An 8,386-nucleotide genomic window follows, 5' to 3' on the forward strand; every position below is an offset into this window, starting at 1 on the left:
GAAATTTGTGACCATTGGCCTTCTGGTAACCGAACTGTTTCTGTGTACTGTGCAAAACAAACCAGATGTTAGTAAAAAGGACTTGTTTAAGCTGATGTGGACTTGGTGTGTTATCTCTCCGCCATTCGACAGGACCCTGCGACGTCAGAGAAGAAGGCAGCCATCACCGCTCGGTCGCTTCCCTCCTGGTCAGCGACCCACCGCCCTGAGGTAAAATAGCTCCACCTGTGGGGAGCTGAGAGATCTTAAGCTGCCGTCACCATCGCCTCGGAGGCCGGCCGCGGGCAACGCTGGTATTTCCGCTTACCAGACACCACAGGTGGCGTCACGTATAGCCCCAAAATCATCCCTGTACACCATTCTCCAGCCACAGAGTGAGCGCCCAGGGCACGAAGCCGGGACCGACCACCTGTGATAACGCCATCGAGAGTAAAGTATCCGTAGTCCCGGCACCAGAGTAACCCTCTATCGAAAGCCCTGATGGTCGACTCACAGACAATGTTATAAAGTGCATGTGCATGTGGGGCGGCACGGTGGCTCAGTGGTTAGCACTGCAGTCTTGCAGCGCTGTGGTCCTGGATTCAAATCCCACCAAGGACAACATCTGCAAGGAGTTTGTATGTTCTCCCCGTGTTTGCGTGGGTTTCCTCCGGGTTCTCCAGTTTCCTCCCACACTACAAAAACATACAGATAGGAACCTTAGATTGTGAGCCCCAATGGGGACAGTGTTGCCAATGTATATAAAGTGCTATGGAATTAATAGCGCTATATAAATAAATATTATTATTATTATATATGCTTTAGGAATAATGTGATTAGAACCATGCTCAACTATAATGATATAAATAAACAGCAAACGTTATAAAAAGTAAAGTGCTGCATGTGTATATAAAAGGTAATGAGTGTGTGTATGGAACACAGTGAAGTGTTGGCAAAGTGTATATGCTACAGCAACAATGTATGAAAAACTATTAGAAATTAAATAGTGTAAATGTAAGGTGCTAGAGAACATGAAAGTGGGCAAATATTTGTATTGGAGATATAGTGGCAATTGATAAATGTATCAGCCAAAAAGACGGGAGGTGTATCAGCCGTGCTGCATGGGAAGATGTAGCACACATTGCCTCTGTGACTGCGACAACCCCACCCCTGACGAAGGTGATGCTGATCACCGAAACACACGTCGGGGCTGGGTATGGCACACCAACAGGACGTTCATACATAGGTACTGTCCTCTTATACATTGTGTTATATCTTGTGCTACATTTTCCCATGCAGCACAGCTGTGTGTGCCTTCGTGTAAGTATTGACATGTATGTGCCTTCTGGTAAATGGTGACGTGTGTGTGCCTTCGTGTTGGCGGTGACATGTTTGTGCCTCCGTGTAAATGGTGATATGTGTGTGCCTCCATATACATAATGATGACTATGTGCCTCCATGTAAATGGTGACGTGTGTATGCATCCACATTCATGGTGACGTGCGTGTACCTCAATCAGACGTTAGAGCGTTTTTGTCGTCATTTTCCGAGATCCATAGCGTTCTCATTTTTCAGGGTCTGGGGCTCAGTGACGGCTTCTTTTTTTGCATCTTGAGTTGACATTTTTAATTCTATCGTTTCTGGGTAGCTGCGATGTTTTTATCACCTTTTATTGCATTTTAATGCAATGTTGCGGCAACCAAAAACACAAATCTGGCATATTCTTTTTTTGTTACGCCCTTTACCAATCAGATTAATTTATTTTACATTTTGATAGACCGGGAATTTCTGAACCCAATGATACCAAATATGTGTTTATTATTATTATTAAAATTATTATTAATGATTTATTTTCAATGGTGCCAAAGGGTGGTGATTTGAGCTTTTTATTTTTTTTATTCTTAAATATTTTTTTTTTAAATGTTAATTTTTTTTATTGATTTTACTACAGGAAGTGAGTCATGACAGTGAAAGGGGTTATCAGCTGACCCCACGCTGTCATGGCAACCCATTGCCGCCCAGTGATCACGTCACAGTGCCGCTGATTTCAGCAGAAATCGGCGCAATCCCAGCAGGAGTGCCTTAGATTGTGCTGTCAGAGTTTGACAGCGTGATCTAACTAGTTGCGGACATGTGGGGGAAATAATGGGGGCTGATATGACTTAGATCCCTAACCAACTAAAGTTAAAAACATTTTCTATACCTGACTTGTGTCATGTCAAAACTCCAATGGGAATAGTAGCAAGATTAAATACATAGCGCAGTGGGAAGCAAATTAGTTGTTCAGCCTCAGTAAAGGGAGGGCTGCGCCCCTAAATTGTTAGGGACTGTCCCAGATGGGTACACCTTGATAAGGTGGAATGGCTTCTTACTTTTTTGCAAAAATGTATATACTAAGTACCCTGGTATTAAGCACTTGCATTTTATTTATTATTATTCAGGGTATTTTTCACACAATTTTTCTCTTTGTTTGTTCCCTGTCTAGAGGCTGCCATTTACATGCTTGTAATGTTGCATGGTTACTGATTTTTTGTTACAGCTCAGTTTTTTGTTTTTTGTTTTAACACTGTAAATGGTCCTGTAAATGGTCCTGTAAATGACTAATAGCTGCTGAGAAAAAAAACGGATTGTACATGTGACGCCCTGGACTAGCCAGGTAGTCACAGATAGCGCCCCGCACAACACCTGTCCCCTAATAAGATGTCAGCAGCCAAACCAGTAAAACCCTAGTCACCCCTCTCAGGGCTTGATGTTCACACCAGGGGGCAGAGCCAGGCAGTTGGCCACGCCTACCGAGGAGTCCAGAGAGTCGGAGGCGGGAAAACAGACAGTAGTTGCTAGTTGTTAGTAGTGAGTTGACAGGAGTGAAGGAGAGTAGAAGCAGGCCTGTGCCCAGGTCTGCAGAAATCTGACAGGTGCCAGGGTTGGAGCCCGGGCACCTTTGGTAGGAGGCAAGCGGTGGCCTCAGCCTGCAGGAGCCGGGAAGATGGCTCGGTGGAACCGTGGTGGACCAGGACTCAGAAACCAGAGCACAAAAGGCGGTACTCAGACCCTGAAACGAGGTCCAGAAGCCACTGGACTGAGTTAATTAACTGATTGTGGTCTGGACTATAGGTCGTTTCCCACCCAAAGTCCCGACTGAAGACAACAGCCCTACGAGGGGGATAGAAAGCCACCGCACAGGCAGAGAGATCTCACGGACCAGCGTCTGCGGGCAAAAAGGCTCTCCCGACATTCCAAGGCCGGGGAGCGGACTCCCGTTGCTGAAGTGCATGCAGTCCACAGATACACAACACGGTGCAGGAAAAAGGCAGAGATCCGGGACCCGATGCAGCCGGCTGCGGGCACCCACCACTATCAACTTGTTTTACCAGAGACTTGTGTGTGTTACTAATCGTGAGTACAACAGTGCCCTCCAGCCGCGCACCTCCCTGCACCGCCCAACCACACAACAACCAACGGGTCCCGGGGCCATCATCCCTGCCCATGGAGGGGTTAACATCTTGCTGCACAACATCTCCCCTGGGTGCCCAGTAAATGCAGCAGGTGTCCACCTTCACCACAACCCGTGGGTGGCGTCACAAACTCAAACACGGCTCCGGCCGTACACCTACATCCCCCTAAAGCGCTAGCCCCCCTTTCAGATTGAAGTGGACCACGGGGCCCCCTGGGTCCGGAGATGCTCGAGCCACCACCCGGCGAGTCCGGATCCGAGTGGCTCGGTTGCCGCTGAGCATGGGGCGGTACACATCGACTCTTCTGGCGTCACGAACAGGATACTTACCCATTCACTTACCTAATGAAGTGCGCCTTGAAGTGAAGTCAGCGGTGATCTGTTGTGAAATTTTTGGAATCCGCCATATTGTCGCCATCTTTTGGCGCGAAGAATCCCGCCAGAGTCTTCTTCGCCGCAGAAAGGGCATGAAAGCTGAAGCCCCGCCCCCTGGGAACACGGCCGTGCAGCAAGCCCGGAAGTCGCAAAACAAAACTTACTGGCTAAAGAAGGGAGTGCCGCAACAAGACCAAGGGGGGTGGGTGAAGATTCTGTGCCATGTGACCGAGCGTATGAAGGGCAGGGACTCCAGGACCCTGCCACCCTTTTGGTTCCTGGATCCCGAGAGAGTGACATGGCTGACCCGTCCAGGAACCCTGAAGTCCTGGAGCCCGCGCCTGGAACAACAGCATGGGTGGAAGCCCGGACGACGCTGATGTGCCGCCGTCTGCAGGCCCAGGTGCGCTTCTTAATGCAGCGGTGGGTGGCCGAGATGGAGGAAATAGCTGCGGCCGTGCGAGTACTGAAGTGGAGGCAATCTTGGAGGAGCAGGTAAGCGACCCACGACCCTATGTCCCTGAGGGACCGGCTGACAAGGCTGAGGGACCCGGTCTGCCCCTGCCCTCTATGTTGCCTCCCTCGCCACCCGTACTGGTTGCCGCTGCTCCCCCGTTCGGTCAGCTGCCCCCGACACCGGCAGCGGAGCCACCTGTGGAGGCAGCCCGCGGATGGCCGATCATCTGACCAGCGCCAATCCCGCTTCCGTGGAAGAGTGGCCCCCGGAGAGTGCCCAGACCAGGAGTAAACCCGCCAGTCCCGGAGAAAGCCCATGTCCCAGCTACCCAAGGCCCCAGCAGTCCGCCCGGCCGAGATGGAGGTGGACGCCGACCGGAAGTGGGCTCAGCAGGCGAAGTTGGCCACTCGCAAAATCCAGGCCTCGGCTGAGGCATCGCGGGGTTGCCGCTGCAAGGCAGCTGAGCAGGCCACGATACAGCGGGGCTCCCCAACGCAGAAGGTATCGGTCGTAGCCGGCACAGGGGAGCTCCGGCTGGGCCCGACCCCCGCACAGAGTGACCCGGAGCAGGCAGATGCTCCGTACTGGGAGCGGCAGCAGAACCAGCTGGGCCGGGAGATTGCAGCCCGAGAAAAGAAGAAGGCGGAGGTGCTGGCCCGGACCATCCGAGAGAAGGAGAACCTCCGCAGCGCCACCTATCGGGTGCGGGGCACGACCTTTGAAGGCCAGGTTCGGCAGTTAACCCCCGCTGTGGATGGGGTTCATCTTTGAGCGGGCCTGGAAGCGGAAATATTTGTGTCTCGGAGGGAGGTGCACCCACATCTTCCCATAGGTAATCCCAACCGGGATCTGAAGCTCGGAGAGATGGTGAGCTACACCCAGCATTGCGGGGAAAGGGGATGGTTCGCCCTCGACGTAAAGAGGAGGGTGAGCTGCAGCGTCCAGAGGTGCCCCCAGTCCCCTCCCCTGCCATACAGTCCTGAGGAGTATGAATAGGAGTGTTAAAAGGTAGCGTTTCCCGGCTACCATACTGCTCGTCCTCATTGGGACTTTGTTTTGGCCCCATTATTGCCCGTTTTAACATAGAGCATGGCCGAGAACTTGCAGGCCACCCAAAAACTTTTGGGTTTGTAAATAGTCCCAGACCAACCTTCCAGGTCCTACAGTCTCCGGAGAGGCTGGTTGGAAGAAGGGCCTGTGGCAGAGGAGGCCGGGGTCCCATCACCATGCAAACTGGTGACTACCCTCCCGGGCCAGGGATCCCCTGGACGTGGGGCCTCTGAGAGACTGCCGGGTAAGGGACTTATTACCCGGCCCGTGTGGGCAATACCCGGACCTGAACCCGTTTCCTGGACTGTGGAAAAGGGGTTCTGACCTATTTCTTAGAGGCAGCATCAGGGCTAGGTTTGCTTGGGTGGGCAAATGAAAGGACCCGGTCCTTTCCCGTTCCCAGTTATTAAAAATATTTTATTTGCAATGTTTAAGTATAATGCCTCCCGTCAAGGGATGAAACAAAAGCTTTCATAATTGTAAATATGTTGGTATACTTTCATACATGTTCTCTTTTATATTTTTCAGTTCAGAAAAAAAAATAAACGGTGTGGTCGGACAGCCCGTGGACGGTCTGTAGTTAACCAAGGGGGAGTGTGACGCCCTGGACTAGCCAGTTAGTCACAGATAGCGCCCCCGCACAACACCTGTCCCCTAATAAGGTGTAGCAGCCAGTAAAACCCTAGTCACCACTCAGGGCTTGATGTTCACACCAGGGGGCGGAGCCAGGTGGTTGGCCATGCCAATCGAGGAGTCCAGAGAGACGGAGGTGGGAAAACAGTCAGTAGTTGCTAGTTTTTAGTAGTGCGTTGACAGGAGTGAAGGAGAGTAGAAGCAGGTCTGTGCCCAGGTCTGCAGAAATCTGCCAGGTGCCAGGGTTGGAGCCCGGGCACCTTTGGCTAGGAGGCAAGCGGTGGCCTCTGACTGCAGGAGCCAAGAAGATGGCTCGGTGGAACCGTGGTGGACCAGGACAGGGTAGTGGCCCGCCGGTACCCACCTGGGGAACCGACTCGGAAACCGGAGCACAAAGGGGGGTACTCAGACCCTGAAACGAGGTCCAGAAGCCACTGGACTGAGTTAATTAACTGATTGCGGTCTGGACTATAGGTCCTTTCCCACCCAAAGTCCCGACTGAAGACAACAGCCCAACGAGGGGGACAGAAAGCCACCGCACAGGCAGAGAGATCCCACGGGCCAGCGTCTGCGGGCAAAAGGGCTCTCCCAACATTCACAAGGCCGGGGAGCGGACTCCCATCGCTGAAGCGCAGGCAGTCCATGTGACGATATGGACTCTCATGGGTTAAAGTTTCTTAGAATTCAGCCAGACAGGATGATAGATTGTTTATAGACGGGGGATAAGTCCCTCATTGTTTTTACAAGACTCTTGTTGACTCATGTAATTGTGTTGGCCACTGAAAGCCAGACGTATTGTTTCTCCAGACTCTTCCAGTAATCATTGTATTGTAGTTGTGTATTGCTAATGTGATTACCTTAGTAGCCATTGTCGAGTCTGTGACTTGCAGACTTCATGTAGATATCCTCAGTCTTTCTATGCACACCATTTAAATAAACATTATCCATGCAGCTTGAAATTCATCCAATGGAAGAAGCAATCTTGTCCAACCAATCCGATGAGGACGCAGTGTATCCAAGTGGAAGGCTGTGGCTATAAAAAGGACTTCTTTAAGCCACCATGTTGTTGATGGATGCTGATGGATCCAGTCTAAGCTCTTAGGAGCTGACAAGAGGATCAGGATATCTTATGGCTTCAATCTAGGGACTCCGGTTCCGGTTGGAGACCATATCCACAGCCTAGGGATTTCGACTCCGGCTGCCAGGATTGTAACATCATACCAGGACTACCTAAAGAGGACACTCAGGTTGGGACAGTTCAGTCACCTGTTACAGACTTTGCAGACCTCAGACAGCTTCCTAAATCTGGCATTATTCCTTTCTCGGTGGGTGCCCGCCGAAAGCGGGGTGCTGCTGGATTGGAGTAAATATCCCTGGAACCTCTGAGGCATGGACATTCTAAATCCCTAGTGAGCCAGTGGAAGGGTGAGACTCTGTTTCCTGTTACATTTGTGTGTTTTGCTGGTTATGTGGTATGTGCCGTTAATTGTTTGGGGATCCAATAAAGTCTAATTATTGTGGTTCCCTCACCCTGTGTTGTCTGAGTAGTGTTACGCCGACGGTTAAGGAGGCCGGCGTTCAGTTGGGATGAGCCCTGAGCCACGCTGTCTTTCTAAAGGCGGCGGGTTTTAGTGGACGAGAGCACCCACTGAGCCTCGTGTCTCCACAGTCCACAGATACACAACACGGTGCAGGAAAAAGGCAGAGACCACCAACCGGGTGGGGGACCTGATGCAGCCGGCTTCGGGCAGCGGCCACCATCAACTTGTTTTACCAGAGACTTGTGTGTGTGTTACTAATCATGAGTACAACAGTGCCCTCCGGCCGCGCACCTCCCTGCACCGCTCAACCACACAACACCCAACGGGTCCCGGGGCCATCATCCCTGCCCACGGAGGGGTTAACATCTTGCTGCGCAACATCTCCCATGGGTGCCCAGTAAACGCAGCGGTGGTGTCCACCTTCACCACAACCCGTGGGTGGCGTCACAAACTCAAACACGGCTCCGGCCGTACACCTACGTCCCCCTAAAACGCTAGCCCCCCTTTCAGGCCAAAGTGGACCACGGGGCCCCCGGGTCCGGAGACGCTCGAGCCACCACTTGGCGAGTCCGGATCCGAGCGGCTCGGTTGCCACCGAGCAAGGGGCGGTACACACACGGACAGCACACTAATAGCACACGGACAGCACATGGATGACAAGTGAAAAAAAGTCGTCCTACTCTCAGGCATGAGAATCGGACTGATTTTTCATACGCAAGTGTGACTCTAGCCTTATCCTTCATCTGTATCACACATCGCTCTGATCAGGATAAATGCTGCATTACTGTTACAGCTGCTGCAGGAGTCATAACATTATCTTGTGCTATAATGGCAACCATCGGCTCCCTGTGATCTCATCACGGGGCCTCTGATGGCGGCGGGGAAAGACGTTTTCCC

The sequence above is a fragment of the Anomaloglossus baeobatrachus genome, chromosome 4, assembly GCF_048569485.1.
Source record: "Anomaloglossus baeobatrachus isolate aAnoBae1 chromosome 4, aAnoBae1.hap1, whole genome shotgun sequence".
In the NCBI taxonomy this organism is placed as follows: Eukaryota; Metazoa; Chordata; class Amphibia; order Anura; family Aromobatidae; genus Anomaloglossus; species Anomaloglossus baeobatrachus.